Source organism: Platichthys flesus, chromosome 2, assembly GCF_949316205.1.
Source record: "Platichthys flesus chromosome 2, fPlaFle2.1, whole genome shotgun sequence".
Classification (NCBI taxonomy): Eukaryota; Metazoa; Chordata; class Actinopteri; order Pleuronectiformes; family Pleuronectidae; genus Platichthys; species Platichthys flesus.
This window is the reverse complement of record NC_084946.1, coordinates 6,538,996-6,566,501: the sequence shown is the minus strand read 5'-3', so window position 1 is coordinate 6,566,501 and position 27,506 is coordinate 6,538,996. Positions and strand designations below refer to the sequence as shown.

The 27,506-nt window shown below is 42.8% G+C and overlaps 49 non-coding genes across 49 annotated transcripts; all 49 read left to right on the top strand.

Annotated features, from left to right (window-relative positions):
• The first annotated feature begins 124 nt into the window (after nt 1-124).
• Nucleotides 125-196, top strand: trnae-cuc (transfer RNA glutamic acid (anticodon CUC)). Its single transcript has one exon. It is a non-coding gene; the product is annotated as a tRNA-Glu (tRNA).
• Nucleotides 197-662: 466 nt separating this feature from the next.
• On the top strand, nt 663-734 carry trnae-uuc (transfer RNA glutamic acid (anticodon UUC)). Its single transcript has one exon. It is a non-coding gene; the product is annotated as a tRNA-Glu (tRNA).
• Nucleotides 735-1,078: 344 nt separating this feature from the next.
• trnae-cuc (transfer RNA glutamic acid (anticodon CUC)) lies at nt 1,079-1,150 on the top strand. The gene has a single exon. It is a non-coding gene; the product is annotated as a tRNA-Glu (tRNA).
• Nucleotides 1,151-1,605: 455 nt separating this feature from the next.
• Nucleotides 1,606-1,677, top strand: trnae-uuc (transfer RNA glutamic acid (anticodon UUC)). The gene has a single exon. It is a non-coding gene; the product is annotated as a tRNA-Glu (tRNA).
• Nucleotides 1,678-2,020: 343 nt separating this feature from the next.
• On the top strand, nt 2,021-2,092 carry trnae-cuc (transfer RNA glutamic acid (anticodon CUC)). Its single transcript has one exon. It is a non-coding gene; the product is annotated as a tRNA-Glu (tRNA).
• Nucleotides 2,093-2,974: 882 nt separating this feature from the next.
• On the top strand, nt 2,975-3,046 carry trnae-cuc (transfer RNA glutamic acid (anticodon CUC)). Its single transcript has one exon. It is a non-coding gene; the product is annotated as a tRNA-Glu (tRNA).
• Nucleotides 3,047-3,916: 870 nt separating this feature from the next.
• Nucleotides 3,917-3,988, top strand: trnae-cuc (transfer RNA glutamic acid (anticodon CUC)). Its single transcript has one exon. It is a non-coding gene; the product is annotated as a tRNA-Glu (tRNA).
• Nucleotides 3,989-4,442: 454 nt separating this feature from the next.
• On the top strand, nt 4,443-4,514 carry trnae-uuc (transfer RNA glutamic acid (anticodon UUC)). The gene has a single exon. It is a non-coding gene; the product is annotated as a tRNA-Glu (tRNA).
• Nucleotides 4,515-4,858: 344 nt separating this feature from the next.
• On the top strand, nt 4,859-4,930 carry trnae-cuc (transfer RNA glutamic acid (anticodon CUC)). Its single transcript has one exon. It is a non-coding gene; the product is annotated as a tRNA-Glu (tRNA).
• Nucleotides 4,931-5,384: 454 nt separating this feature from the next.
• On the top strand, nt 5,385-5,456 carry trnae-uuc (transfer RNA glutamic acid (anticodon UUC)). The gene has a single exon. It is a non-coding gene; the product is annotated as a tRNA-Glu (tRNA).
• Nucleotides 5,457-5,800: 344 nt separating this feature from the next.
• trnae-cuc (transfer RNA glutamic acid (anticodon CUC)) lies at nt 5,801-5,872 on the top strand. The gene has a single exon. It is a non-coding gene; the product is annotated as a tRNA-Glu (tRNA).
• Nucleotides 5,873-6,338: 466 nt separating this feature from the next.
• trnae-uuc (transfer RNA glutamic acid (anticodon UUC)) lies at nt 6,339-6,410 on the top strand. Its single transcript has one exon. It is a non-coding gene; the product is annotated as a tRNA-Glu (tRNA).
• A 342-nt stretch (nt 6,411-6,752) lies between these two features.
• Nucleotides 6,753-6,824, top strand: trnae-cuc (transfer RNA glutamic acid (anticodon CUC)). Its single transcript has one exon. It is a non-coding gene; the product is annotated as a tRNA-Glu (tRNA).
• An 890-nt stretch (nt 6,825-7,714) lies between these two features.
• Nucleotides 7,715-7,786, top strand: trnae-cuc (transfer RNA glutamic acid (anticodon CUC)). Its single transcript has one exon. It is a non-coding gene; the product is annotated as a tRNA-Glu (tRNA).
• A 466-nt stretch (nt 7,787-8,252) lies between these two features.
• trnae-uuc (transfer RNA glutamic acid (anticodon UUC)) lies at nt 8,253-8,324 on the top strand. Its single transcript has one exon. It is a non-coding gene; the product is annotated as a tRNA-Glu (tRNA).
• A 342-nt stretch (nt 8,325-8,666) lies between these two features.
• trnae-cuc (transfer RNA glutamic acid (anticodon CUC)) lies at nt 8,667-8,738 on the top strand. Its single transcript has one exon. It is a non-coding gene; the product is annotated as a tRNA-Glu (tRNA).
• An 890-nt stretch (nt 8,739-9,628) lies between these two features.
• Nucleotides 9,629-9,700, top strand: trnae-cuc (transfer RNA glutamic acid (anticodon CUC)). Its single transcript has one exon. It is a non-coding gene; the product is annotated as a tRNA-Glu (tRNA).
• Nucleotides 9,701-10,154: 454 nt separating this feature from the next.
• Nucleotides 10,155-10,226, top strand: trnae-uuc (transfer RNA glutamic acid (anticodon UUC)). The gene has a single exon. It is a non-coding gene; the product is annotated as a tRNA-Glu (tRNA).
• A 345-nt stretch (nt 10,227-10,571) lies between these two features.
• Nucleotides 10,572-10,643, top strand: trnae-cuc (transfer RNA glutamic acid (anticodon CUC)). The gene has a single exon. It is a non-coding gene; the product is annotated as a tRNA-Glu (tRNA).
• A 454-nt stretch (nt 10,644-11,097) lies between these two features.
• Nucleotides 11,098-11,169, top strand: trnae-uuc (transfer RNA glutamic acid (anticodon UUC)). Its single transcript has one exon. It is a non-coding gene; the product is annotated as a tRNA-Glu (tRNA).
• Nucleotides 11,170-11,513: 344 nt separating this feature from the next.
• On the top strand, nt 11,514-11,585 carry trnae-cuc (transfer RNA glutamic acid (anticodon CUC)). The gene has a single exon. It is a non-coding gene; the product is annotated as a tRNA-Glu (tRNA).
• A 466-nt stretch (nt 11,586-12,051) lies between these two features.
• Nucleotides 12,052-12,123, top strand: trnae-uuc (transfer RNA glutamic acid (anticodon UUC)). The gene has a single exon. It is a non-coding gene; the product is annotated as a tRNA-Glu (tRNA).
• A 344-nt stretch (nt 12,124-12,467) lies between these two features.
• On the top strand, nt 12,468-12,539 carry trnae-cuc (transfer RNA glutamic acid (anticodon CUC)). Its single transcript has one exon. It is a non-coding gene; the product is annotated as a tRNA-Glu (tRNA).
• A 454-nt stretch (nt 12,540-12,993) lies between these two features.
• Nucleotides 12,994-13,065, top strand: trnae-uuc (transfer RNA glutamic acid (anticodon UUC)). The gene has a single exon. It is a non-coding gene; the product is annotated as a tRNA-Glu (tRNA).
• Nucleotides 13,066-13,409: 344 nt separating this feature from the next.
• trnae-cuc (transfer RNA glutamic acid (anticodon CUC)) lies at nt 13,410-13,481 on the top strand. Its single transcript has one exon. It is a non-coding gene; the product is annotated as a tRNA-Glu (tRNA).
• Nucleotides 13,482-14,361: 880 nt separating this feature from the next.
• trnae-cuc (transfer RNA glutamic acid (anticodon CUC)) lies at nt 14,362-14,433 on the top strand. Its single transcript has one exon. It is a non-coding gene; the product is annotated as a tRNA-Glu (tRNA).
• Nucleotides 14,434-14,899: 466 nt separating this feature from the next.
• trnae-uuc (transfer RNA glutamic acid (anticodon UUC)) lies at nt 14,900-14,971 on the top strand. Its single transcript has one exon. It is a non-coding gene; the product is annotated as a tRNA-Glu (tRNA).
• Nucleotides 14,972-15,315: 344 nt separating this feature from the next.
• trnae-cuc (transfer RNA glutamic acid (anticodon CUC)) lies at nt 15,316-15,387 on the top strand. Its single transcript has one exon. It is a non-coding gene; the product is annotated as a tRNA-Glu (tRNA).
• Nucleotides 15,388-15,841: 454 nt separating this feature from the next.
• Nucleotides 15,842-15,913, top strand: trnae-uuc (transfer RNA glutamic acid (anticodon UUC)). The gene has a single exon. It is a non-coding gene; the product is annotated as a tRNA-Glu (tRNA).
• A 344-nt stretch (nt 15,914-16,257) lies between these two features.
• trnae-cuc (transfer RNA glutamic acid (anticodon CUC)) lies at nt 16,258-16,329 on the top strand. Its single transcript has one exon. It is a non-coding gene; the product is annotated as a tRNA-Glu (tRNA).
• An 880-nt stretch (nt 16,330-17,209) lies between these two features.
• Nucleotides 17,210-17,281, top strand: trnae-cuc (transfer RNA glutamic acid (anticodon CUC)). The gene has a single exon. It is a non-coding gene; the product is annotated as a tRNA-Glu (tRNA).
• Nucleotides 17,282-17,747: 466 nt separating this feature from the next.
• Nucleotides 17,748-17,819, top strand: trnae-uuc (transfer RNA glutamic acid (anticodon UUC)). The gene has a single exon. It is a non-coding gene; the product is annotated as a tRNA-Glu (tRNA).
• A 344-nt stretch (nt 17,820-18,163) lies between these two features.
• trnae-cuc (transfer RNA glutamic acid (anticodon CUC)) lies at nt 18,164-18,235 on the top strand. The gene has a single exon. It is a non-coding gene; the product is annotated as a tRNA-Glu (tRNA).
• Nucleotides 18,236-19,111: 876 nt separating this feature from the next.
• On the top strand, nt 19,112-19,183 carry trnae-cuc (transfer RNA glutamic acid (anticodon CUC)). The gene has a single exon. It is a non-coding gene; the product is annotated as a tRNA-Glu (tRNA).
• A 466-nt stretch (nt 19,184-19,649) lies between these two features.
• trnae-uuc (transfer RNA glutamic acid (anticodon UUC)) lies at nt 19,650-19,721 on the top strand. The gene has a single exon. It is a non-coding gene; the product is annotated as a tRNA-Glu (tRNA).
• Nucleotides 19,722-20,065: 344 nt separating this feature from the next.
• On the top strand, nt 20,066-20,137 carry trnae-cuc (transfer RNA glutamic acid (anticodon CUC)). Its single transcript has one exon. It is a non-coding gene; the product is annotated as a tRNA-Glu (tRNA).
• A 454-nt stretch (nt 20,138-20,591) lies between these two features.
• Nucleotides 20,592-20,663, top strand: trnae-uuc (transfer RNA glutamic acid (anticodon UUC)). Its single transcript has one exon. It is a non-coding gene; the product is annotated as a tRNA-Glu (tRNA).
• A 344-nt stretch (nt 20,664-21,007) lies between these two features.
• Nucleotides 21,008-21,079, top strand: trnae-cuc (transfer RNA glutamic acid (anticodon CUC)). The gene has a single exon. It is a non-coding gene; the product is annotated as a tRNA-Glu (tRNA).
• A 466-nt stretch (nt 21,080-21,545) lies between these two features.
• Nucleotides 21,546-21,617, top strand: trnae-uuc (transfer RNA glutamic acid (anticodon UUC)). Its single transcript has one exon. It is a non-coding gene; the product is annotated as a tRNA-Glu (tRNA).
• A 344-nt stretch (nt 21,618-21,961) lies between these two features.
• On the top strand, nt 21,962-22,033 carry trnae-cuc (transfer RNA glutamic acid (anticodon CUC)). The gene has a single exon. It is a non-coding gene; the product is annotated as a tRNA-Glu (tRNA).
• A 454-nt stretch (nt 22,034-22,487) lies between these two features.
• On the top strand, nt 22,488-22,559 carry trnae-uuc (transfer RNA glutamic acid (anticodon UUC)). The gene has a single exon. It is a non-coding gene; the product is annotated as a tRNA-Glu (tRNA).
• Nucleotides 22,560-22,903: 344 nt separating this feature from the next.
• trnae-cuc (transfer RNA glutamic acid (anticodon CUC)) lies at nt 22,904-22,975 on the top strand. The gene has a single exon. It is a non-coding gene; the product is annotated as a tRNA-Glu (tRNA).
• A 454-nt stretch (nt 22,976-23,429) lies between these two features.
• trnae-uuc (transfer RNA glutamic acid (anticodon UUC)) lies at nt 23,430-23,501 on the top strand. The gene has a single exon. It is a non-coding gene; the product is annotated as a tRNA-Glu (tRNA).
• Nucleotides 23,502-23,823: 322 nt separating this feature from the next.
• trnae-cuc (transfer RNA glutamic acid (anticodon CUC)) lies at nt 23,824-23,895 on the top strand. The gene has a single exon. It is a non-coding gene; the product is annotated as a tRNA-Glu (tRNA).
• Nucleotides 23,896-24,765: 870 nt separating this feature from the next.
• On the top strand, nt 24,766-24,837 carry trnae-cuc (transfer RNA glutamic acid (anticodon CUC)). Its single transcript has one exon. It is a non-coding gene; the product is annotated as a tRNA-Glu (tRNA).
• A 454-nt stretch (nt 24,838-25,291) lies between these two features.
• Nucleotides 25,292-25,363, top strand: trnae-uuc (transfer RNA glutamic acid (anticodon UUC)). Its single transcript has one exon. It is a non-coding gene; the product is annotated as a tRNA-Glu (tRNA).
• Nucleotides 25,364-25,685: 322 nt separating this feature from the next.
• Nucleotides 25,686-25,757, top strand: trnae-cuc (transfer RNA glutamic acid (anticodon CUC)). The gene has a single exon. It is a non-coding gene; the product is annotated as a tRNA-Glu (tRNA).
• A 466-nt stretch (nt 25,758-26,223) lies between these two features.
• On the top strand, nt 26,224-26,295 carry trnae-uuc (transfer RNA glutamic acid (anticodon UUC)). The gene has a single exon. It is a non-coding gene; the product is annotated as a tRNA-Glu (tRNA).
• An 870-nt stretch (nt 26,296-27,165) lies between these two features.
• trnae-cuc (transfer RNA glutamic acid (anticodon CUC)) lies at nt 27,166-27,237 on the top strand. The gene has a single exon. It is a non-coding gene; the product is annotated as a tRNA-Glu (tRNA).
• Nucleotides 27,238-27,506: the final 269 nt, after the last annotated feature.

The following is a 27,506-nucleotide window of genomic DNA, read 5'->3' as shown; positions in this document are numbered from 1 at the left end:
TTCACTCCCTGCTTCAAACAATCTGTCTTCTCGTTAGTACTTCTTTAAGTCATTAGATGGTGGTACTTCAACTCCTGGTTATTTTAAAGACGTGAGAGTCCTGACCAGGTACATTTCGAACATGTCCCTGATGGTCTAGTGGCTAGGATTCGGCGCTCTCACCGCCGCGGCCCGGGTTCGATTCCCGGTCAGGGAATTAAGCTATTGAAAACTCAATTGGAATCAAATTTGGGTACATAGGAGAGCATCATGTTGATAATGAATCAGGTGGAGAATGTTACACAATCCTTATCAGTTCAGTTAAACAGGCTGGTCCTTAGTCATCCTGTGAAGGACTGATGATTGCTGTAAGTCACAGACCTTTCCTGCTGTTGTATGAGAAATTAAGTCCCTGGAAGTTGAGGTGTAGAAGTTTTGTGAGCTGAATGGGGAGAGAACACTACAGTGCATTGAAGCTTGATGAAAGTCCATGTCTTAAACAGGCTGCTCTTTTACATGATGGTTATATCAGGTCGACAAAGGTGGCCACTTTCACTCCCTGCATCAAACAATATGTCTTCTCGTTAGTACTTCTTTAAGTCATTTGATTGTGTTACTTTAACTCCTGTTCCTTTTTATGACCATAAATTCCTGAAAAGGTGCCTTCCAAAACAGGAAAAATGTCCCTGATGGTCTAGTGGCTAGGATTCGGCGTTTTCACCGCCGCGGCCCTGGTTCGATTCCCGGTCAGGGAACTAAACTATTAAACTCTCAATAAGTGCCAAATTTGTGTTCATAGACTTGCCAATCCTGCTGATGTAAGATAAATTGGGTCCCTGGAAGTTCAGTTGTAGATCTTTTGTGAGCCGAATGGGGAGAGAACACGACAGTGTATTTTAGCTTGATGCAGGTCCATGTCTTAAACAGGCTCCTCTTTTACATGGTGTGTATATCAGGTCGACAAAGATGGTGTCTTTCACTCCCTGCTTCAAACAATCTGTCTTCTCGTTAGTACTTCTTTAAGTCATTAGATGGTGGTACTTCAACTCCTGGTTATTTTAAAGCCGTGAGAGTCCTGACCAGGTACATATCGAACATGTCCCTGATGGTCTAGTCGCTAGGATTCGGCGCTCTCACCGCCGCGGCCCGGGTTCGATTCCCGGTCAGGGAATTAAGCTATTGGAATCAAATTTGGGTACATAGGAGAGCATCATGTTGATAATGAATCAGGTGGAGAATGTTACACAATCCTTATCAGTTCAGTTAAACAGGCTGGTCCTTAGTCATCCTGTGAAGGACTGATGATTGCTGTAAGTCATAGACCTATCCTGCTGTTGTATGAGAAATTAGGTCCCTGGAAGTTGAGGTGTAGAAGTTTCGTGAGCTGAATGGGGAGAGAACACGACAGTGCATTGAAGCTTGATTAAAGTCCATGTCTTAAACAGGCTCCTCTTTTAAATGATGGTTATATCAGTTCGACAAAGATGGCCACTTTCACCCCTTGCATCAAACAATATGTCTTCTCGTTAGTACTTCTTTAAGTCATTTGATTGTGTTACTTTAACTCCTGTTCCTTTTTATGACCATAAATTCCTGAAAAGGGTGCCTTGCAAAACAGGAAAAATGTCCCTGATGGTCTAGTGGCTAGGATTCGGCGTTTTCACCGCCGCGGCCCGGGTTCGATTCCCGGTCAGGGAACTAAACTATTAAACTCTCAATAAGTGCCAAATTTGTGTTCATAGACTTGCCAATCCTGCTGATGTAAGACAAATTGGGTCCCTGGAAGTTCAGGTGTAGATGTTTTGTAAGCTGAATGGGGAGAGAACACAACAGTGTATTTTAGCTTGATGCAGGTCCTTTCTTAAGCAGGCTCCTCTTTTACATGTTGTGTATATCAGGTCGACAAAGATGGTGTCTTTCACTCCCTGCTTCAAACAATCTGTCTTCTCGTTAGTACTTCTTTAAGTCATTAGATGGTGGTACTTCAACTCCTGGTTATTTTAAAGACGTGAGAGTCCTGACCAGGTACATTTCGAACATGTCCCTGATGGTCTAGTGGCTAGGATTCGGCGCTCTCACCGCCGCGGCCCGGGTTCGATTCCCGGTCAGGGAATTAAGCTATTGAAAACTCAATTGGAATCAAATTTGGGTACATAGGAGAGCATCATGTTGATAATGAATCAGGTGGAGAATGTTACACAATCCTTATCAGTTCAGTTAAACAGGCTGGTCCTTAGTTATCCTGTGAAGGACTGATGATTACTGTAAGTCATAGACCTTTCCTGCTGTTGTATGAGAAATTAAGTCCCTCGAAGTTGAGGTGTAGAAGTTTTGTGAGCTGAATGGGGAGAGAACACGACAGTGCATTGAAGCTTGATGAAAGTCCATGTCTTAAACAGGCTCCTCTTTTACATGATGGTTATATCAGTTCGACAAAGATGGCCACTTTCACTCCTTGCATCAAACAATATGTCTTCTCGTTAGTACTTCTTTAAGTCATTTGATTGTGTTACTTTAACTCCTGTTCCTTTTTATGACCATAAATTCCTGAAAAGGTGCCTTCCAAAACAGGAAAAATGTCCCTCATGGTCTAGTGGCTAGGATTCGGCGTTTTCACCGCCGCGGCCTGGGTTCGATTCCCGGTCATGGAACTAAACTATTAAACTCTCAATAAGTGCCAAATTTGTGTTCATAGACTTGCCAATCCTGCTGATGTAAGATAAATTGGGTCCCTGGAAGTTCAGTTGTAGATCTTTTGTGAGCTGAATGGGGAGAGAACACGACAGTGTATTTTAGCTTGATGCAGGTCCATGTCTTAAACAGGCTCCTCTTTTACATGGTGTGTATATCAGGTCAACAAAGATGGTGTCTTTCACTCCCTGCTTCAAACAATCTGTCTTCTCGTTAGTACTTCTTTAAGTCATTAGATGGTGGTACTTCAACTCCTGGTTATTTTAAAGCCGTCAGAGTCCTGACCAGGTACATATCGAACATGTCCCTGATGGTCTAGTGGCTAGGATTCGGCGCTCTCACCGCCGCGGCCCGGGTTCGATTCCCGGTCAGGGAATTAAGCTATTGGAATCAAATTTGGGTACATAGGAGAGCATCATGTTAATAATGAATCAGGTGGAGAATGTTACACAATCCTTATCAGTTCAGTTGAACAGGCTGGTCCTTAGTTATCCTGTGAAGGAGTGATGATTGCTGTAAGTCACAGACCTTTCCTGCTGTTGTATGAGAAATTAAGTCCCTGGAAGTTGAGGTGTAGAAGGTTTGTGAGCTGAATGGGGAGAGAACACGACGGTGCATTGAAGCTTGATGAAAGTCCATGTCTTAAACAGGCTCCTCTTTTACATGATGGTTATATCAGTTCGACAAAGATGGCCACTTTCACTCCCTGCATCAAACAATATGTCTTCTCGTTAGTACTTCTTTAAGTCATTTGATTGTGTTACTTTAACTCCTGTTCCTTTTTATGACCATAAATTCCTGAAAAGGTGCCTTCCAAAACAGGAAAAATGTCCCTTATGGTCTAGTGGCTAGGATTCGGCGTTTTCACCGCCGCGGCCCGGGTTCGATTCCCGGTCATGGAACTAAACTATTAAACTCTCAATAAGTGCCAAATTTGTGTTCATAGACTTGCCAATCCTGCTGATGTAAGATAAATTGGGTCCCTGGAAGTTCAGTTGTAGATCTTTTGTGAGCTGAATGGGGAGAGAACACGACAGTGTATTTTAGCTTGATGCAGGTCCATGTCTTAAACAGGCTCCTCTTTTACATGGTGTGTATATCAGGTCGACAAAGATGGTGTCTTTCACTCCCTGCTTCAAACAATCTGTCTTCTCGTTAGTACTTCTTTAAGTCATTAGATGGTGGTACTTCAACTCCTGGTTATTTTAAAGCTGTGAGAGTCCTGACCAGGTACATATCGAACATGTCCCTGATGGTCTAGTGACTAGGATTCGGCGCTCTCACCGCCGCGGCCCGGGTTCGATTCCCGGTCAGGGAATTAAGCTATTGGAATCAAATTTGGGTACATAGGAGAGCATCATGTTGATAATGAATCAGGTGGAGAATGTTACACAATCCTTATCAGTTCAGTTAAACAGGCTGGTCCTTAGTCATCCTGTGAAGGACTGATGATTGCTGTAAGTCATAGACCTATCCTGCTGTTGTATGAGAAATTAGGTCCCTGGAAGTTGAGGTGTAGAAGTTTCGTGAGCTGAATGGGGAGAGAACACGACAGTGCATTGAAGCTTGATTAAAGTCCATGTCTTAAACAGGCTCCTCTTTTAAATGATGGTTATATCAGTTCGACAAAGATGGCCACTTTCACCCCTTGCATCAAACAAAATGTCTTCTCGTTAGTACTTCTTTAAGTCATTTGATTGTGTTACTTTAACTCCTGTTCCTTTTTATGACCACAAATTCCTGAAAAGGTGCCTTCCAAAACAGGAAAAATGTCCCTGATGGTCTAGTGGCTAGGATTCGGCGTTTTCACCGCCGCGGCCCGGGTTCGATTCCTGGTCAGGGAACTAAACTATTAAACTCTCAATAAGTGCCAAATTTGTGTTCATAGACTTGCCAATCCTGCTGATGTAAGATAAATTGGGTCCCTGGAAGTTCAGTTGTAGATCTTTTGTGAGCTGAATGGGGAGAGAACACGACAGTGTATTTTAGCTTGATGCAGGTCCATGTCTTAAACAGGCTCCTCTTTTACATGGTGTGTATATCAGGTCGACAAAGATGGTGTCTTTCACTCCCTGCTTCAAACAATCTGTCTTCTCGTTAGTACTTCTTTAAGTCATTAGATGGTGGTACTTCAACTCCTGGTTATTTTAAAGCTGTGAGAGTCCTGACCAGGTACATATCGAACATGTCCCTGATGGTCTAGTGACTAGGATTCGGCGCTCTCACCGCCGCGGCCCGGGTTCGATTCCCGGTCAGGGAATTAAGCTATTGGAATCAAATTTGGGTACATAGGAGAGCATCATGTTGATTATGAATCAGGTGGAGAATGTTACACAATCCTTATCAGTTCAGTTAAACAGGCTGGTCCTTAGTCATCCTGTGAAGGACTGATGATTGCTGTAAGTCATAGACCTATCCTGCTGTTGTATGAGAAATTAGGTCCCTAAAAGTTGAGGTGTATAAGTTTCGTGAGCTGAATGGGGAGAGAACACGACAGTGCATTGAAGCTTGATTAAAGTCCATGTCTTAAACAGGCTCCTCTTTTAAATGATGGTTATATCAGTTCGACAAAGATGGCCACTTTCACCCCTTGCATCAAACAATATGTCTTCTCGTTAGTACTTCTTTAAGTCATTTGATTGTGTTACTTTAACTCCTGTTCCTTTTTATGACCACAAATTCCTGAAAAGGTGCCTTCCAAAACAGGAAAAATGTCCCTGATGGTCTAGTGGCTAGGATTCGGCGTTTTCACCGCCGCGGCCCGGGTTCGATTCCCGGTCAGGGAACTAAACTATTAAACTCTCAATAAGTGCCAAATTTGTGTTCATAGACTTGCCAATCCTGCTGATGTAAGATAAATTGGGTCCCTGGAAGTTAAGGTGTAGATCTTTTGTGAGCTGAATGGGGAGAGAACACGACAGTGTATTTCAGCTTGATGCAGGTCCATGTCTTAAACAGGCTCCTCTTTTACATGGTGTGTATATCAGGTCGACAAAGATGGTGTCTTTCACTCCCTGCTTCAAACAATCTTTCTTCTCGTTAGTACTTCTTTGAGTCATTAGATGTTGGTACTTCAACTCCTGGTTATTTTAAAGCCGTGAGAGTCCTGACTAGGTACATTTCGAACATGTCCCTGATGGTCTAGTGGCTAGGATTCGGCGCTCTCACCGCCGCGGCCCGGGTTCGATTCCCGGTCAGGGAATTAAGCTATTGAAAACTCAATTGGAATCAAATTTGGGTACATAGGAGAGCATCATGTTGATAATGAATCAGGTGGAGAATGTTACACAATCCTTATCAGTTCAGTTAAACAGGCTGGTCCTTAGTCATCCTGTGAAGGACTGATGATTGCTGTAAGTCATAGACCTATCCTGCTGTTGTATGAGAAATTAGGTCCCTGGAAGTTGAGGTGTAGAAGTTTTGTGAGCTGAATGGGGAGAGAACACGACAGTGCATTGAAGCTTGATTAAAGTCCATGTCTTAAACAGGCTCCTCTTTTACATGATGGTTATATCAGTTCGACAAAGATGGCCACTTTCACCCCTTGCATCAAACAAGATGTCTTCTCGTTAGTACTTCTTTAAGTCATTTGATTGTGTTACTTTAACTCCTGTTCCTTTGTATGACCATAAATTCCTGAAAAGGTGCCTTCCAAAACAGGAAAAATGTCCCTGATGGTCTAGTGGCTAGGATTCGGCGTTTTCACCGCCGCGGCCCGGGTTCGATTCCCGGTCAGGGAACTAAACTATTAAACTCTCAATAAGTGCCAAATTTGTGTTCATAGACTTGCCAATCCTGCTGATGTAAGATAAATTGGGTCCCTGGAAGTTAAGGTGTAGATGTTTTGTAAGCTGAATGGGGAGAGAACAACAACAGTGTATTTTAGCTTGATGCAGGTCCATGTCTTAAACAGGCTCCTCTTTTACATGGTGTGTATATCAGGTCGAAAAGGTTGTTTTTCACTCCCTGCTTCAAACAATCTGTCTTCTCGTTAGTACTTCTTTAAGTCATTAGATGGTGGTACTTCAACTCCTGGTTATTTTAAAGCCGTTAGAGTCCTGACCAGGTACATTTCGAACATGTCCCTGATGGTCTAGTGGCTAGGATTCGGCGCTCTCACCGCCGCGGCCCGGGTTCGATTCCCGGTCAGGGAATTAAGCTATTGAAAACTCAATTGGAATCAAATTTGGGTACATAGGAGAGCATCATGTTGATAATGAATCAGGTGGAGAATGTTACACAATCCTTATCAGTTCAGTTAAACAGGCTGGTCCTTAGTCATCCTGTGAAGGACTGATGATTGCTGTAAGTCATAGAACTATCTTGCTGTTGTATGAGAAATTAGGTCCCTGGAAGTTGAGGTGTAGAAGTTTTGTGAGCTGAATGGGGAGAGAACACGACAGTGCATTGAAGCTTGATGAAAGTCCATGTCTTAAACAGGCTCCTCTTTTACATGATGGTTATATCAGTTCGACCAAGATGGCCAATTTCACTCCTTGCATCAAACAATATGTCTTCTCGTAAGTACTTCTTTAAGTCATTTGATTGTGTTACTTTAACTCCTGTTCCTTTTTATGACCATAAATTCCTGAAAAGATGCCTTCCAAAACAGGAAAAATGTCCCTGATGGTCTAGTGGCTAGGATTCGGCCTTTTCACCGCCGCGGCCCGTGTTCGATTCCCGGTCAGGGAAGTAAACTATTAAACTCTCAATAAGTGCCAAATTTGTGTTCATAGACTTGCCAATCCTGCTGATGTAAGATAAATTGGGTCCCTGGAAGTTAAGGTGTAGATCTTTTGTGAGCTGAATGGGGAGAGAACACGACAGTGTATTTCAGCTTGATGCAGGTCCATGTCTTAAACAGGCTCCTCTTTTACATGTTGTGTATATCAGGTCGACAAAGATGGTGTCTTTCACTCCCTGCTTCAAACAATCTGTCTTCTCGTTAGTACTTCTTTAAGTCATTTGATTGTGTTACTTTAACTCCTGTTCCTTTTTATGACCATAAATTCCTGAAAAGGTGCCTTCCAAAACAGGAAAAATGTCCCCGATGGTCTAGTGGCTAGGATTCGGCGCTCTCACCGCCGCGGCCCGGGTTCGATTCCCGGTCAGGGAATTAAGCTATTGAAAACTCAATTGGAATCAAATTTGGGTACATAGGAGAGCATCATGTTGATAATGAATCAGGTGGAGAATGTTACACAATCCTTATCAGTTCAGTTAAACAGGCTGGTCCTTAGTCATCCTGTGAAGGACTGATGATTGCTGTAAGTCATAGACCTATCCTGCTGTTGTATGAGAAATTAGGTCCCTGGAAGTTGAGGTGTAGAAGTTTTGTGAGCTGAATGGGGAGAGAACACGACAGTGCATTGAAGCTTGATTAAAGTCCATGTCTTAAACAGGCTCCTCTTTTACATGATGGTTATATCAGTTCGACAAAGATGGCCACTTTCACCCCTTGCATCAAACAAGATGTCTTCTCGTTAGTACTTCTTTAAGTCATTTGATTGTGTTACTTTAACTCCTGTTCCTTTGTATGACCATAAATTCCTGAAAAGGTGCCTTCCAAAACAGGAAAAATGTCCCTGATGGTCTAGTGGCTAGGATTCGGCGTTTTCACCGCCGCGGCCCGGGTTCGATTCCCGGTCAGGGAACTAAACTATTAAACTCTCAATAAGTGCCAAATTTGTGTTCATAGACTTGCCAATCCTGCTGATGTAAGATAAATTGGGTCCCTGGAAGTTAAGGTGTAGATGTTTTGTAAGCTGAATGGGGAGAGAACAACAACAGTGTATTTTAGCTTGATGCAGGTCCATGTCTTAAACAGGCTCCTCTTTTACATGGTGTGTATATCAGGTCGAAAAGGTTGTTTTTCACTCCCTGCTTCAAACAATCTGTCTTCTCGTTAGTACTTCTTTAAGTCATTAGATGGTGGTACTTCAACTCCTGGTTATTTTAAAGCCGTTAGAGTCCTGACCAGGTACATTTCGAACATGTCCCTGATGGTCTAGTGGCTAGGATTCGGCGCTCTCACCGCCGCGGCCCGGGTTCGATTCCCGGTCAGGGAATTAAGCTATTGAAAACTCAATTGGAATCAAATTTGGGTACATAGGAGAGCATCATGTTGATAATGAATCAGGTGGAGAATGTTACACAATCCTTATCAGTTCAGTTAAACAGGCTGGTCCTTAGTCATCCTGTGAAGGACTGATGATTGCTGTAAGTCATAGAACTATCTTGCTGTTGTATGAGAAATTAGGTCCCTGGAAGTTGAGGTGTAGAAGTTTTGTGAGCTGAATGGGGAGAGAACACGACAGTGCATTGAAGCTTGATGAAAGTCCATGTCTTAAACAGGCTCCTCTTTTACATGATGGTTATATCAGTTCGACCAAGATGGCCAATTTCACTCCTTGCATCAAACAATATGTCTTCTCGTAAGTACTTCTTTAAGTCATTTGATTGTGTTACTTTAACTCCTGTTCCTTTTTATGACCATAAATTCCTGAAAAGATGCCTTCCAAAACAGGAAAAATGTCCCTGATGGTCTAGTGGCTAGGATTCGGCCTTTTCACCGCCGCGGCCCGTGTTCGATTCCCGGTCAGGGAAGTAAACTATTAAACTCTCAATAAGTGCCAAATTTGTGTTCATAGACTTGCCAATCCTGCTGATGTAAGATAAATTGGGTCCCTGGAAGTTAAGGTGTAGATCTTTTGTGAGCTGAATGGGGAGAGAACACGACAGTGTATTTCAGCTTGATGCAGGTCCATGTCTTAAACAGGCTCCTCTTTTACATGTTGTGTATATCAGGTCGACAAAGATGGTGTCTTTCACTCCCTGCTTCAAACAATCTGTCTTCTCGTTAGTACTTCTTTAAGTCATTTGATTGTGTTACTTTAACTCCTGTTCCTTTTTATGACCATAAATTCCTGAAAAGGTGCCTTCCAAAACAGGAAAAATGTCCCCGATGGTCTAGTGGCTAGGATTCGGCGCTCTCACCGCCGCGGCCCGGGTTCGATTCCCAGTCAGGGAGTTAAGCTATTGGAATCAAATTTGGGTACATAGGAGAGCATCATGTTGATAATGAATCAGGTGGAGAATGTTACACAATCCTTATCAGTTCAGTTAAACAGGCTGGTCCTTAGTCATCCTGTGAAGGACTGATGATTGCTGTAAGTCATAGACCTATCCTGCTGTTGTATGAGAAATTAGGTCCCTGGAAGTTGAGGTGTAGAAGTTTTGTGAGCTGAATGGGGAGAGAACACGACAGTGCATTGAAGCTTGATGAAAGTCCATGTCTTAAACAGGCTCCTCTTTTACATGATGGTTATATCAGTTCGACCAAGATGGCCAATTTCACTCCTTGCATCAAACAATATGTCTTCTCGTTAGTACTTCTTTAAGTCATTTGATTGTGTTACTTTAACTCCTGTTCCTTTTTATGACCATAAATTCCTGAAAAGGTGCCTTCCAAAACAGGAAAAATGTCCCTGATGGTCTAGTGGCTAGGATTCGGCGTTTTCACCGCCGCGGCCCGGGTTCGATTCCCGGTCAGGGAAGTAAACTATTAAACTCTCAATAAGTGCCAAATTTGTGTTCATAGACTTGCCAATCCTGCTGATGTAAGATAAATTGGGTCCCTGGAAGTTAAGGTGTAGATCTTTTGTGAGCTGAATGGGGAGAGAACACGACAGTGTATTTTAGCTTGATGCAGGTCCATGTCTTAAACAGGCTCCTCTTTTACATGGTGTGTATATCAGGTCGAAAAAAGATGGTGTCTTTCACTCCCTGCTTCAAACAATCTGTCTTCTCGTTAGTACTTCTTTAAGTCATTAGATGGTGGTACTTCAACTCCTGGTTATTTTAAAAACGTGAGAGTCCTGACCAGGTACATTTCGAACATGTCCCTGATGGTCTAGTGGCTAGGATTCGGCGCTCTCACCGCCGCGGCCCGGGTTCGATTCCCGGTCAGGGAATTAAGCTATTGGAATCAAATTTGGGTACATAGGAGAGCATCATGTTGATAATGAATCAGGTGGAGAATGTTACACAATCCTTATCAGTTCAGTTAAACAGGCTGGTCCTTAGTCATCCTGTGAAGGACTGATGATTGCTGTAAGTCATAGACCTATCCTGCTGTTGTATGAGAAATTAGGTCCCTGGAAGTTGAGGTGTAGAAGTTTCGTGAGCTGAATGGGGAGAGAACACGACAGTGCATTGAAGCTTGATTAAAGTCCATGTCTTAAACAGGCTCCTCTTTTAAATGATGGTTATATCAGTTCGACAAAGATGGCCACTTTCACCCCTTGCATCAAACAATATGTCTTCTCGTTAGTACTTCTTTAAGTCATTTGATTGTGTTACTTTAACTCCTGTTCCTTTTTATGACCATAAATTCCTGAAAAGGTGCCTTCCAAAACAGGAAAAATGTCCCTGATGGTCTAGTGGTTAGGATTCGGCGTTTTCACCGCCGCGGCCCGGGTTCGATTCCCGGTCAGGGAACTAAACTATTAAACTCTCAATAAGTGCCAAATTTGTGTTCATAGACTTGCCAATCCTGCTGATGTAAGACAAATTGGGTCCCTGGAAGTTCAGGTGTAGATGTTTTGTAAGCTGAATGGGGAGAGAACACAACAGTGTATTTTAGCTTGATGCAGGTCCCTGTCTTAAACAGGCTCCTCTTTTACATGTTGTGTATATCAGGTCGACAAAGATGGTGTCTTTCACTCCCTGCTTCAAACAATCTGTCTTCTCGTTAGTACTTCTTTAAGTCATTAGATGGTGGTACTTCAACTCCTGGTTATTTTAAAGACGTGAGAGTCCTGACCAGGTACATTTCGAACATGTCCCTGATGGTCTAGTGGCTAGGATTCGGCGCTCTCACCGCCGCGCCCCGGGTTCGATTCCCGGTCAGGGAATTAAGCTATTGAAAACTCAATTGGAATCAAATTTGGGTACATAGGAGAGCATCATGTTGATAATGAATCAGGTGGAGAATGTTACACAATCCTTATCAGTTCAGTTAAACAGGCTGGTCCTTAGTTATCCTGTGAAGGACTGATGATTACTGTAAGTCATAGACCTTTCCTGCTGTTGTATGAGAAATTAAGTCCCTGGAAGTTGAGGTGTAGAAGTTTTTTGAGCTGAATGGGGAGAGAACACGACAGTGCATTGAAGCTTGATGAAAGTCCATGTCTTAAACAGGCTCCTCTTTTACATGATGGTTATATCAGTTCGATAAAGATGGCCACTTTCACTCCTTGCATCAAACAATATGTCTTCTCGTTAGTACTTCTTTAATTCATTTGATTGTGTTACTTTAACTCCTGTTCCTTTTTATGACCATAAATTCCTGAAAAGGTGCCTTCCAAAACAGGAAAAATGTCCCTGATGGTCTAGTGGCTAGGATTCGGCGTTTTCACCGCCGCGGCCTGGGTTCGATTCCCGGTCATGGAACTAAACTATTAAACTCTCAATAAGTGCCAAATTTGTGTTCATAGACTTGCCAATCCTGCTGATGTAAGATAAATTGGGTCCCTGGAAGTTCAGTTGTAGATCTTTTGTGAGCTGAATGGGGAGAGAACACGACAGTGTATTTTAGCTTGATGCAGGTCCATGTCTTAAACAGGCTCCTCTTTTACATGGTGTGTATATCAGGTCGACAAAGATGGTGTCTTTCACTCCCTGCTTCAAACAATCTGTCTTCTCGTTAGTACTTCTTTAAGTCATTAGATGGTGGTACTTCAACTCCTGGTTATTTTAAAGCCGTGAGAGTCCTGACCAGGTACATATCAAACATGTCCCTGATGGTCTAGTGGCTAGGATTCGGCGCTCTCACCGCCGCGGCCCGGGTTCGATTCCCGGTCAGGGAATTAATCTATTGGAATCAAATTTGGGTACATAGGAGAGCATCATGTTAAAAATGAATCAGGTGGAGAATGTTACACAATCCTTATCAGTTCAGTTAAACAGGCTGGTCCTTAGTTATCCTGTGAAGGACTGATGATTGCTGTAAGTCACAGACCTTTCCTGCTGTTGTATGAGAAATTAAGTCCCTGGAAGTTGAGGTGTAGAAGTTTTGTGAGCTGAATGGGGAGAGAACACGACGGTGCATTGAAGCTTGATGAAAGTCCATGTCTTAAACAGGCTCCTCTTTTACATGATGGTTATATCAGTTCGACAAAGATGGCCACTTTCACTCCTTGCATCAAACAATATGTCTTCTCGTTAGTACTTCTTTAAGTCATTTGATTGTGTTACTTTAACTCCTGTTCCTTTTTATGACCATAAATTCCTGAAAAGGTGCCTTCCAAAACAGGAAAAATGTCCCTGATGGTCTAGTGGCTAGGATTCGGCGTTTTCACCGCCGCGGCCTGGGTTCGATTCCCGGTCATGGAACTAAACTATTAAACTCTCAATAAGTGCCAAATTTGTGTTCATAGACTTGCCAATCCTGCTGATGTAAGATAAATTGGGTCCCTGGAAGTTCAGTTGTAGATCTTTTGTGAGCTGAATGGGGAGAGAACACGACAGTGTATTTTAGCTTGATGCAGGTCCATGTCTTAAACAGGCTCCTCTTTTACATGGTGTGTATATCAGGTCGACAAAGATGGTGTCTTTCACTCCCTGCTTCAAACAATCTGTCTTCTCGTTAGTACTTCTTTAAGTCATTAGATGGTGGTACTTCAACTCCTGGTTATTTTAAAGACGTGAGAGTCCTGACCAGGTACATTTCGAACATGTCCCTGATGGTCTAGTGGCTAGGATTCGGCGCTCTCACCGCCGCGGCCCGGGTTCGATTCCCGGTCAGGGAATTAAGCTATTGAAAACTCAATTGGAATCAAATTTGGGTACATAGGAGAGCATCATGTTGATAAGGAATCAGGTGGAGAATGTTACACAATCCTTATCAGTTCAGTTAAACAGGCTGGTCCTTAGTTATCCTGTGAAGGACTGATGATTGCTGTAAGTCACAGACCTTTCCTGCTGTTGTATGAGAAATTAAGTCCCTGGAAGTTGAGGTGTAGAAGTTTTGTGAGCTGAATGGGGAGAGAACACGACAGTGCATTGAAGCTTGATGAAAGTCCATGTCTTAAACAGGCTCCTCTTTTACATGATGGTTATATCAGTTCGACAAAGATTGCCACTTTCACTCCTTGCATCAAACAATATGTCTTCTCGTTAGTACTTCTTTAAGTCATTTGATTGTGTTACTTTAACTCCTGTTCCTTTTTATGACCATAAATTCCTGAAAAGGTGCCTTCCAAAACAGGAAAATTATCCCTGATGGTCTAGTGGATAGGATTTGGTGTTTTCATAGCCGCGGCACGGGTTCGATTCCCGGTCAGGGAACTAAACTATTAAACTCTCAATAAGTGCCAAATTTGTGTTCATAGACTTGCCAATCCTGCTGATGTAAGATAAATTGGGTCCCTGGAAGTTAAGGTGTAGATGTTTTGTAAGCTGAATGGGGAGAGAACAACAACAGTGTATTTTAGCTTGATGCAGGTCCATGTCTTAAACAGGCTCCTCTTTTACATGGTGTGTATATCAGGTTGAAAAGGTTGTTTTTCACTCCCTGCTTCAAACAATCTGTCTTCTCGTTAGTACTTCTTTAAGTCATTAGATGGTGGTACTTCAACTCCTGGTTATTTTAAAGCTGTTAGAGTCCTGACCAGGTACATTTCGAACATGTCCCTGATGGTCTAGTGGCTAGGATTCGGCGCTCTCACCGCCGCGGCCCGGGTTAGATTCCCGGTCAGGGAATTAAGCTATTGAAAACTCAATTGGAATCAAATTTGGGTACATAGGAGAGCATCATGTTGATAATGAATCAGGTGGAGAATGTTACACAATCCTTATCAGTTCAGTTAAACAGGCTGGTCCTTAGTCATCCTGTGAAGGACTGATGATTGCTGTAAGTCACAGACCTTTCCTGCTGTTGTATGAGAAATTAAGTCCCTGGAAGTTGAGGTGTAGAAGTTTTGTGAGCTGAATGGGGAGAGAACACGACAGTAAATTGAAGCTTGATGAAAGTCCATGTCTTAAACAGGCTGCTCTTTTACATGATGGTTATATCAGGTCGACAAAGATGGCCACTTTCACTCCTTGCATCAAACAATATGTCTTCTCGTTAGTACTTCTTTAAGTCATTTGATTGTGTTACTTTAACTCCTGTTCCTTTTTATGACCATAAATTCCTGAAAAGGTGCCTTCCAAAACAGGAAAAATGTCCCTGATGGTCTAGTGGCTAGGATTCGGCGTTTTCACCGCCGCGGCCCTGGTTCGATTCCCGGTCAGGGAACTAAACTATTAAACTCTCAATAAGTGCCAAATTTGTGTTCATAGACTTGCCAATCCTGCTGATGTAAGATAAATTGGGTCCCTGGAAGTTCAGTTGTAGATCTTTTGTGAGCCGAATGGGGAGAGAACACGACAGTGTATTTTAGCTTGATGCAGGTCCATGTCTTAAACAGGCTCCTCTTTTACATGGTGTGTATATCAGGTCGACAAAGATGGTGTCTTTCACTCCCTGCTTCAAACAATCTGTCTTCTCGTTAGTACTTCTTTAAGTCATTAGATGGTGGTACTTCAACTCCTGGTTATTTTAAAGCCGTGAGAGTCCTGACCAGGTACATATCGAACATGTCCCTGATGGTCTAGTCGCTAGGATTCGGCGCTCTCACCGCCGCGGCCCGGGTTCGATTCCCGGTCAGGGAATTAAGCTATTGGAATCAAATTTGGGTACATAGGAGAGCATCATGTTGATAATGAATCAGGTGGAGAATGTTACACAATCCTTATCAGTTCAGTTAAACAGGCTGGTCCTTAGTCATCCTGTGAAGGACTGATGATTGCTGTAAGTCATAGACCTATCCTGCTGTTGTATGAGAAATTAGGTCCCTGGAAGTTGAGGTGTAGAAGTTTCGTGAGCTGAATGGGGAGAGAACACGACAGTGCATTGAAGCTTGATTAAAGTCCATGTCTTAAACAGGCTCCTCTTTTAAATGATGGTTATATCAGTTCGACAAAGATGGCCACTTTCACCCCTTGCATCAAACAATATGTCTTCTCGTTAGTTCTTCTTTAAGTCATTTGATTGTGTTACTTTAACTCCTGTTCCTTTTTATGACCATAAATTCCTGAAAAGGTGCCTTCCAAAACAGGAAAAATGTCCCTGATGGTCTAGTGGCTAGGATTCGGCGTTTTCACCGCCGCGGCCCGGGTTCGATTCCAGGTCAGGGAACTAAACTATTAAACTCTCAATAAGTGCCAAATTTGTGTTCATAGACTTGCCAATCCTGCTGATGTAAGACAAATTGGGTCCCTGGAAGTTCAGGTGTAGATGTTTTGTAAGCTGAATGGGGAGAGAACACAACAGTGTATTTTAGCTTGATGCAGGTCCCTGTCTTAAACAGGCTCCTCTTTTACATGTTGTGTATATCAGGTCGACAAAGATGGTGTCTTTCACTCCCTGCTTCAAACAATCTGTCTTCTCGTTAGTACTTCTTTAAGTCATTAGATGGTGGTACTTCAACTCCTGGTTATTTTAAAGACGTGAGAGTCCTGACCAGGTACATTTCGAACATGTCCCTGATGGTCTAGTGGCTAGGATTCGGCGCTCTCACCGCCGCGGCCCGGGTTCGATTCCCGGTCAGGGAATTAAGCTATTGAAAACTCAATTGGAATCAAATTTGGGTACATAGGAGAGCATCATGTTGATAAGGAATCAGGTGGAGAATGTTACACAATCCTTATCAGTTCAGTTAAACAGGCTGGTCCTTAGTTATCCTGTGAAGGACTGATGATTGCTGTAAGTCACAGACCTTTCCTGCTGTTGTATGAGAAATTAAGTCCCTGGAACTTGAGGTGTAGAAGTTTTGTGAGCTGAATGGGGAGAGAACACGACAGTGCATTGAAGCTTGATGAAAGTCCATGTCTTAAACAGGCTCCTCTTTTACATGATGGTTATATCAGTTCGACAAAGATTGCCACTTTCACTCCTTGCATCAAACAATATGTCTTCTCGTTAGTACTTCTTTAAGTCATTTGATTGTGTTACTTTAACTCCTGTTCCTTTTTATGACCATAAATTCCTGAAAAGGTGCCTTCCAAAACAGGAAAAATATCCCTGATGGTCTAGTGGATAGGATTTGGTGTTTTCATAGCCGCGGCACGGGTTCGATTCCCGGTCAGGGAACTAAACTATTAAACTCTCAATAAGTGCCAAATTTGTGTTCATAGACTTGCCAATCCTGCTGATGTAAGATAAATTGGGTCCCTGGAAGTTAAGGTGTAGATGTTTTGTAAGCTGAATGGGGAGAGAACAACAACAGTGTATTTTAGCTTGATGCAGGTCCATGTCTTAAACAGGCTCCTCTTTTACATGGTGTGTATATCAGGTCGAAAAGGTTGTTTTTCACTCCCTGCTTCAAACAATCTGTCTTCTCGTTAGTACTTCTTTAAGTCATTAGATGGTGGTACTTCAACTCCTGGTTATTTTAAAGCTGTTAGAGTCCTGACCAGGTACATTTCGAACATGTCCCTGATGGTCTAGTGGCTAGGATTCGGCGCTCTCACCGCCGCGGCCCGGGTTAGATTCCCGGTCAGGGAATTAAGCTATTGAAAACTCAATTGGAATCAAATTTGGGTACATAGGAGAGCATCATGTTGATAATGAATCAGGTGGAGAATGTTACACAATCCTTATCAGTTCAGTTAAACAGGCTGGTCCTTAGTCATCCTGTGAAGGACTGATGATTGCTGTAAGTCACAGACCTTTCCTGCTGTTGTATGAGAAATTAGGTCCCTGGAAGTTGAGGTGTAGAAGTTTCGTGAGCTGAATGGGGAGAGAACACGACAGTGCATTGAAGCTTGATTAAAGTCCATGTCTTAAACAGGCTCCTCTTTTAAATGATGGTTATATCAGTTCGACAAAGATGGCCACTTTCACCCCTTGCATCAAACAATATGTCTTCTCGTTAGTTCTTCTTTAAGTCATTTGATTGTGTTACTTTAACTCCTGTTCCTTTTTATGACCATAAATTCCTGAAAAGGTGCCTTCCAAAACAGGAAAAATGTCCCTGATGGTCTAGTGGCTAGGATTCGGCGTTTTCACCGCCGCGGCCCGGGTTCGATTCCAGGTCAGGGAACTAAACTATTAAACTCTCAATAAGTGCCAAATTTGTGTTCATAGACTTGCCAATCCTGCTGATGTAAGACAAATTGGGTCCCTGGAAGTTCAGGTGTAGATGTTTTGTAAGCTGAATGGGGAGAGAACACAACAGTGTATTTTAGCTTGATGCAGGTCCCTGTCTTAAACAGGCTCCTCTTTTACATGTTGTGTATATCAGGTCGACAAAGATGGTGTCTTTCACTCCCTGCTTCAAACAATCTGTCTTCTCGTTAGTACTTCTTTAAGTCATTAGATGGTGGTACTTCAACTCCTGGTTATTTTAAAGACGTGAGAGTCCTGACCAGGTACATTTCGAACATGTCCCTGATGGTCTAGTGGCTAGGATTCGGCGCTCTCACCGCCGCGGCCCGGGTTAGATTCCCGGTCAGGGAATTTATTGAAAACTCAATTTGAATCAAATTTGGGTACATAGGAGAGCATCATGTTGATAATGAATCAGGTGGAGAATGTTACACAATCCTTATCAGTTCAGTTAAACAGGCTGGTCCTTAGTTATCCTGTGAAGGACTGATGATTGCTGTAAGTCACAGACCTTTCCTGCTGTTGTATGAGAAATTAAGTCCCTGGAAGTTGAGGTGTAGAAGTTTTGTGAGCTGAATGGGGAGAGAACACGACAGTGCATTGAAGCTTGATGAAAGTCCATGTCTTAAACAGGCTCCTCTTTTACATGATGGTTATATCAGTTCGACAAAGATGGCCACTTTCACTCCTTGCATCAAACAATATGTCTTCTCGTTAGTACTTCTTTAAGTCATTTGATTGTGTTACTTTAACTCCTGTTCCTTTTTATGACCATAAATTCCTGAAAAGGTGCCTTCCAAAACAGGAAAAATGTCCCTGATGGTCTAGCGGATAGGATTTGGTGTTTTCATAGCCGCGGCACGGGTTCGATTCCCGGTCAGGAAACTAAACTATTAAACTCTCAATAAGTGCCAAATTTGTGTTCATAGACTTGCCAATCCTGCTGATGTAAGATAAATTGGGTCCCTGGAAGTTAAGGTGTAGATGTTTTGTAAGCTGAATGGGGAGAGAACAACAACAGTGTATTTTAGCTTGATGCAGGTCCATGTCTTAAACAGGCTCCTCTTTTACATGGTGTGTATATCAGGTCGAAAAGGTTGTTTTTCACTCCCTGCTTCAAACAATCTGTCTTCTCGTTAGTACTTCTTTAAGTCATTAGATGGTGGTACTTCAACTCCTGGTTATTTTAAAGCTGTTAGAGTCCTGACCAGGTACATTTCGAACATGTCCCTGATGGTCTAGTGGCTAGGATTCGGCGCTCTCACCACCGCGGCCCGGGTTAGATTCCCGGTCAGGGAATTAAGCTATTGAAAACTCAATTGGAATCAAATTTGGGTACATAGTAGAGCATCATGTTGATAATGAATCAGGTGGAGAATGTTACACAATCCTTATCAGTTCAGTTAAACAGGCTGGTCCTTAGTCATCCTGTGAAGGACTGATGATTGCTGTAAGTCACAGACCTTTCCTGCTGTTGTATGAGAAATTAAGTCCCTGGAAGTTGAGGTGTAGAAGTTTTGTGAGCTGAATGGGGAGAGAACACGACAGTAAATTGAAGCTTGATGAAAGTCCATGTCTTAAACAGGCTGCTCTTTTACATGATGGTTATATCAGGTCGACAAAGATGGCCACTTTCACTCCCTGCATCAAACAATATGTCTTCTCGTTAGTACTTCTTTAAGTCATTTGATTGTGTTACTTTAACTCCTGTTCCTTTTTATGACCATAAATTCCTGAAAAGGTGCCTTCCAAAACAGGAAAAATGTCCCTGATGGTCTAGTGGCTAGGATTCGGCGTTTTCACCGCCGCGGCCCTGGTTCGATTCCCGGTCAGGGAACTAAACTATTAAACTCTCAATAAGTGCCACATTTGTGTTCATAGACTTGCCAATCCTGCTGATGTAAGATAAATTGGGTCCCTGGAAGTTCAGTTGTAGATCTTTTGTGAGCCGAATGGGGAGAGAACACGACAGTGTATTTTAGCTTGATGCAGGTCCATGTCTTAAACAGGCTCCTCTTTTACATGGTGTGTATATCAGGTCGACAAAGATGGTGTCTTTCACTCCCTGCTTCAAACAATCTGTCTTCTCGTTAGTACTTCTTTAAGTCATTAGATGGTGGTACTTCAACTCCTGGTTATTTTAAAGCCGTGAGAGTCCTGACCAGGTACATATCGAACATGTCCCTGATGGTCTAGTCGCTAGGATTCGGCGCTCTCACCGCCGCGGCCCGGGTTCGATTCCCGGTCAGGGAATTAAGCTATTGGAATCAAATTTGGGTACATAGGAGAGCATCATGTTGATAATGAATCAGGTGGAGAATGTTACACAATCCTTATCAGTTCAGTTAAACAGGCTGGTCCTTAGTCATCCTGTGAAGGACTGATGATTGCTGTAAGTCATAGACCTATCCTGCTGTTGTATGAGAAATTAGGTCCCTGGAAGTTGAGGTGTAGAAGTTTCGTGAGCTGAATGGGGAGAGAACACGACAGTGCATTGAAGCTTGATTAAAGTCCATGTCTTAAACAGGCTCCTCTTTTAAATGATGGTTATATCAGTTCGACAAAGATGGCCACTTTCACCCCTTGCATCAAACAATATGTCTTCTCGTTAGTTCTTCTTTAAGTCATTTGATTGTGTTACTTTAACTCCTGTTCCTTTTTATGACCATAAATTCCTGAAAAGGTGCCTTCCAAAACAGGAAAAATGTCCCTGATGGTCTAGTGGCTAGGATTCGGCGTTTTCACCGCCGCGGCCCGGGTTCGATTCCCGGTCAGGGAACTAAACTATTAAACTCTCAATAAGTGCCAAATTTGTGTTCATAGACTTGCCAATCCTGCTGATGTAAGACAAATTGGGTCCCTGGAAGTTCAGGTGTAGATGTTTTGTAAGCTGAATGGGGAGAGAACACAACAGTGTATTTTAGCTTGATGCAGGTCCCTGTCTTAAACAGGCTCCTCTTTTACATGTTGTGTATATCAGGTCGACAAAGATGGTGTCTTTCACTCCCTGCTTCAAACAATCTGTCTTCTCGTTAGTACTTCTTTAAGTCATTAGATGGTGGTACTTCAACTCCTGGTTATTTTAAAGACGTGAGAGTCCTGACCAGGTACATTCCGAACATGTCCCTGATGGTCTAGTGGCTAGGATTCGGCGCTCTCACCGCCGCGGCCCGGGTTCGATTCCCGGTCAGGGAATTAAGCTATTGAAAACTCAATTGGAATCAAATTTGGGTACATAGGAGAGCATCATGTTGATAATGAATCAGGTGGAGAATGTTACACAATCCTTATCAGTTCAGTTAAACAGGCTGGTCCTTAGTTATCCTGTGAAGGACTGATGATTGCTGTAAGTCACAGACCTTTCCTGCTGTTGTATGAGAAATTAAGTCCCTGGAAGTTGAGGTGTAGAAGTTTTGTGAGCTGAATGGGGAGAGAACACGACAGTGCATTGAAGCTTGATGAAAGTCCATGTCTTAAACAGGCTCCTCTTTTACATGATGGTTATATCAGTTCGACAAAGATGGCCACTTTCACTCCTTGTATCAAACAATATGTCTTCTCGTTAGTACTTCTTTAAGTCATTTGATTGTGTTACTTTAACTCCTGTTCCTTTTTATGACCATAAATTCCTGAAAAGGTGCCTTCCAAAACAGGAAAAATGTCCCTGATGGTCTAGTGGCTAGGATTCGGCGTTTTCACCGCCGCGGCCTGGGTTCGATTCCCGGTCATGGAACTAAACTATTAAACTCTCAATAAGTGCCAAATTTGTGTTCATAGACTTGCCAATCCTGCTGATGTAAGATAAATTGGGTCCCTGGAAGTTCAGTTGTAGATCTTTTGTGAGCTGAATGGGGAGAGAACACGACAGTGTATTTTAGCTTGATGCAGGTCCATGTCTTAAACAGGCTCCTCTTTTACATGGTGTGTATATCAGGTCGACAAAGATGGTGTCTTTCACTCCCTGCTTCAAACAATCTGTCTTCTCGTTAGTACTTCTTTAAGTCATTAGATGGTGGTACTTCAACTCCTGGTTATTTTAAAGCCGTGAGAGTCCTGACCAGGTACATATCGAACATGTCCCTGATGGTCTAGTGGCTAGGATTCGGCGCTCTCACTGCTGCGGCCCGGGTTCGATTCCCGGTCAGGGAATTAAGCTATTGGAATCAAATTTGGGTACATAGGAGAGCATCATGTTAATAATGAATCAGGTGGAGAATGTTACACAATCCTTATCAGTTCAGTTAAACAGGCTGGTCCTTAGTTATCCTGTGAAGGACTGATGATTGCTGTAAGTCACAGACCTTTCCTGCTGTTTTATGAGAAATTAAGTCCCTGGAATTTGAGGTGTAGAAGTTTTGTGAGCTGAATGGGGAGAGAACACGACGGTGCATTGAAGCTTGATGAAAGTCCATGTCTTAAACAGGCTCCTCTTTTACATGATGGTTATATCAGTTCGACAAAGATGGCCACTTTCACTCCTTGCATCAAACAATATGTCTTCTCGTTAGTACTTCTTTAAGTCATTTGATTGTGTTACTTTAACTCCTGTTCCTTTTTATGACTATAAATTCCTGAAAAGGTGCCTTCCAAAACAGGAAAAATGTCCCTGATGGTCTAGTGGCTAGGATTCGGCGTTTTCACCGCCGCGGCCCGGGTTCGATTCCCGGTCATGGAACTAAACTATTAAACTCTCAATAAGTGCCAAATTTGTGTTCATAGACTTGCCAATCCTGCTGATGTAAGATAAATTGGGTCCCTGGAAGTTCAGTTGTAGATCTTTTGTTAGCTGAATGGGGAGAGAACACGACAGTGTATTTTAGCTTGATGCAGGTCCATGTCTTAAACAGGCTCCTCTTTTACATGGTGTGTATATCAGGTCGACAAAGATGGTGTCTTTCACTCCCTGCTTCAAACAATCTGTCTTCTCGTTAGTACTTCTTTAAGTCATTAGATGGTGGTACTTCAACTCCTGGTTATTTTAAAGCTGTGAGAGTCCTGACCAGGTACATATTGAACATGTCCCTGATGGTCTAGTGGCTAGGATTCGGCGCTCTCACAGCCGCGGCCCGGGTTCGATTCCCGGTCAGGGAGTTAAGCTATTGGAATCAAATTTGGGTACATAGGAGAGCATCATGTTGATAATGAATCAGGTGGAGAATGTTACACAATCCTTATCAGTTCAGTTAAACAGGCTGGTCCTTAGTCATCCTGTGAAGGACTGATGATTGCTGTAAGTCATAGACCTATCCTGCTGTTGTATGAGAAATTAGGTCCCTGGAAGTTGAGGTGTAGAAGTTTCGTGAGCTGAATGGGGAGAGAACACGACAGTGCATTGAAGCTTGATTAAAGTCCATGTCTTAAACAGGCTCCTCTTTTAAATGATGGTTATATCAGTTCGACAAAGATGGCCACTTTCACCCCTTGCATCAAACAATATGTCTTCTCGTTAGTACTTCTTTAAGTCATTTGATTGTGTTACTTTAACTCCTGTTCCTTTTTATGACCACAAATTCCTGAAAAGGTGCCTTCCAAAACAGGAAAAATGTCCCTGATGGTCTAGTGGCTAGGATTCGGCGTTTTCACCGCCGCGGCCCTGGTTCGATTCCCGGTCAGGGAACTAAACTATTAAACTCTCAATAAGTGCCAAATCCTGCTGATGTAAGACAAATTGGGTCCCTGGAAGTTCAGTTGTAGATCTTTTGTGAGCTGAATGGGGAGAGAACACGACAGTGTATTTTAGCTTGATGCAGGTCCATGTCTTAAACAGGCTCCTCTTTTACATGGTGTGTATATCAGGTCGACAAAGATGGTGTCTTTCACTCCCTGCTTCAAACAATCTGTCTTCTCGTTAGTACTTCTTTAAGTCATTAGATGGTGGTACTTCAACTCCTGGTTATTTTAAAGCCGTGAGAGTCCTGACCAGGTACATATCGAACATGTCCCTGATGGTCTAGTGGCTAGGATTCGGCGCTCTCACTGCTGCGGCCCGGGTTCGATTCCCGGTCAGGGAATTAAGCTATTGGAATCAAATTTGGGTACATAGGAGAGCATCATGTTAATAATGAATCAGGTGGAGAATGTTACACAATCCTTATCAGTTCAGTTAAACAGGCTGGTCCTTAGTTATCCTGTGAAGGACTGATGATTGCTGTAAGTCACAGACCTTTCCTGCTGTTGTATGAGAAATTAAGTCCCTGGAATTTGAGGTGTAGAAGTTTTGTGAGCTGAATGGGGAGAGAACACGACGGTGCATTGAAGCTTGATGAAAGTCCATGTCTTAAACAGGCTCCTCTTTTACATGATGGTTATATCAGTTCGACAAAGATGGCCACTTTCACTCCTTGCATCAAACAATATGTCTTCTCGTTAGTACTTCTTTAAGTCATTTGATTGTGTTACTTTAACTCCTGTTCCTTTTTATGACTATAAATTCCTGAAAAGGTGCCTTCCAAAACAGGAAAAATGTCCCTGATGGTCTAGTGGCTGGGATTCGGCGTTTTCACCGCCGCGGCCCGGGTTCGATTCCCGGTCATGGAACTAAACTATTAAACTCTCAATAAGTGCCAAATTTGTGTTCATAGACTTGCCAATCCTGCTGATGTAAGATAAATTGGGTCCCTGGAAGTTCAGTTGTAGATCTTTTGTGAGCTGAATGGGGAGAGAACACGACAGTGTATTTTAGCTTGATGCAGGTCCATGTCTTAAACAGGCTCCTCTTTTACATGGTGTGTATATCAGGTCGACAAAGATGGTGTCTTTCACTCCCTGCTTCAAACAATCTGTCTTCTCGTTAGTACTTCTTTAAGTCATTAGATGGTGGTACTTCAACTCCTGGTTATTTTAAAGCTGTGAGAGTCCTGACCAGGTACATATTGAACATGTCCCTGATGGTCTAGTGGCTAGGATTCGGCGCTCTCACCGCCGCGGCCCGGGTTCGATTCCCGGTCAGGGAGTTAAGCTATTGGAATCAAATTTGGGTACATAGGAGAGCATCATGTTGATAATGAATCAGGTGGAGAATGTTACACAATCCTTATCAGTTCAGTTAAACAGGCTGGTCCTTAGTCATCCTGTGAAGGACTGATGATTGCTGTAAGTCATAGACCTATCCTGCTGTTGTATGAGAAATTAGGTCCCTGGAAGTTGAGGTGTAGAAGTTTCGTGAGCTGAATGGGGAGAGAACACGACAGTGCATTGAAGCTTGATTAAAGTCCATGTCTTAAACAGGCTCCTCTTTTAAATGATGGTTATATCAGTTCGACAAAGATGGCCACTTTCACCCCTTGCATCAAACAATATGTCTTCTCGTTAGTACTTCTTTAAGTCATTTGATTGTGTTACTTTAACTCCTGTTCCTTTTTATGACCACAAATTCCTGAAAAGGTGCCTTCCAAAACAGGAAAAATGTCCCTGATGGTCTAGTGGCTAGGATTCGGCGTTTTCACCGCCGCGGCCCTGGTTCGATTCCCGGTCAGGGAACTAAACTATTAAACTCTCAATAAGTGCCAAATCCTGCTGATGTAAGACAAATTGGGTCCCTGGAAGTTCAGGTGTAGATGTTTTGTAAGCTGAATGGGGAGAGAACACAACAGTGTATTTTAGCTTGATGCAGGTCCCTGTCTTAAACAGGCTCCTCTTTTACATGTTGTGTATATCAGGTCGACAAAGATGGTGTCTTTCACTCCCTGCTTCAAACAATCTGTCTTCTCGTTAGTACTTCTTTAAGTCATTAGATGGTGGTACTTCAACTCCTGGTTATTTTAAAGACGTGAGAGTCCTGACCAGGTACATTCCGAACATGTCCCTGATGGTCTAGTGGCTAGGATTCGGCGCTCTCACCGCCGCGGCCCGGGTTCGATTCCCGGTCAGGGAATTAAGCTATTGAAAACTCAATTGGAATCAAATTTGGGTACATAGGAGAGCATCATGTTAATAATGAATCAGGTGGAGAATGTTACACAATCCTTATCAGTTCAGTTAAACAGGCTGGTCCTTAGTTATCCTGTGAAGGACTGATGATTGCTGTAAGTCACAGACCTTTCCTGCTGTTGTATGAGAAATTAAGTCCCTGGAATTTGAGGTGTAGAAGTTTTGTGAGCTGAATGGGGAGAGAACACGACGGTGCATTGAAGCTTGATGAAAGTCCATGTCTTAAACAGGCTCCTCTTTTACATGATGGTTATATCAGTTCGACAAAGATGGCCACTTTCACTCCTTGCATCAAACAATATGTCTTCTCGTTAGTACTTCTTTAAGTCATTTGATTGTGTTACTTTAACTCCTGTTCCTTTTTATGACTATAAATTCCTGAAAAGGTGCCTTCCAAAACAGGAAAAATGTCCCTGATGGTCTAGTGGCTAGGATTCGGCGTTTTCACCGCCGCGGCCCGGGTTCGATTCCCGGTCATGGAACTAAACTATTAAACTCTCAATAAGTGCCAAATTTGTGTTCATAGACTTGCCAATCCTGCTGATGTAAGATAAATTGGGTCCCTGGAAGTTCAGTTGTAGATCTTTTGTGAGCTGAATGGGGAGAGAACACGACAGTGTATTTTAGCTTGATGCAGGTCCATGTCTTAAACAGGCTCCTCTTTTACATGGTGTGTATATCAGGTCGACAAAGATGGTGTCTTTCACTCCCTGCTTCAAACAATCTGTCTTCTCGTTAGTACTTCTTTAAGTCATTAGATGGTGGTACTTCAACTCCTGGTTATTTTAAAGCCGTGAGAGTCCTGACCAGGTACATATCGAACATGTCCCTGATGGTCTAGTGGCTAGGTTTCGGCGCTCTCACTGCTGCGGCCCGGGTTCGATTCCCGGTCAGGGAATTAAGCTATTGGAATCAAATTTGGGTACATAGGAGAGCATCATGTTAATAATGAATCAGGTGGAGAATGTTACACAATCCTTATCAGTTCAGTTAAACAGGCTGGTCCTTAGTTATCCTGTGAAGGACTGATGATTGCTGTAAGTCACAGACCTTTCCTGCTGTTGTATGAGAAATTAAGTCCCTGGAATTTGAGGTGTAGAAGTTTTGTGAGCTGAATGGGGAGAGAACACGACGGTGCATTGAAGCTTGATGAAAGTCCATGTCTTAAACAGGCTCCTCTTTTACATGATGGTTATATCAGTTCGACAAAGATGGCCACTTTCACTCCTTGCATCAAACAATATGTCTTCTCGTTAGTACTTCTTTAAGTCATTTGATTGTGTTACTTTAACTCCTGTTCCTTTTTATGACCATAAATTCCTGAAAAGGTGCCTTCCAAAACAGGAAAAATGTCCCTGATTGTCTAGTGGCTAGGATTCGGCGCTCTCACCGCCGCGGCCCGGGTTCGATTCCCGGTCAGGGAATTAAGCTATTGAAAACTCAATTGGAATCAAATTTGGGTACATAGGAGAGCATCATGTTGATAATGAATCAGGTGGAGAATGTTACACAATCCTTATCAGTTAAGTTAAACAGGCTGGTCCTTAGTCATCCTGTGAAGGACTGATGATTGCTGTAAGTCATAGACCTATCCTGCTGTTGTATGAGAAATTAGGTCCCTGGAAGTTGAGGTGTAGAAGTTTTGTGAGCTGAATGGGGAGAGAACACGACAGTGCAGCCCGGGTTCGATTCC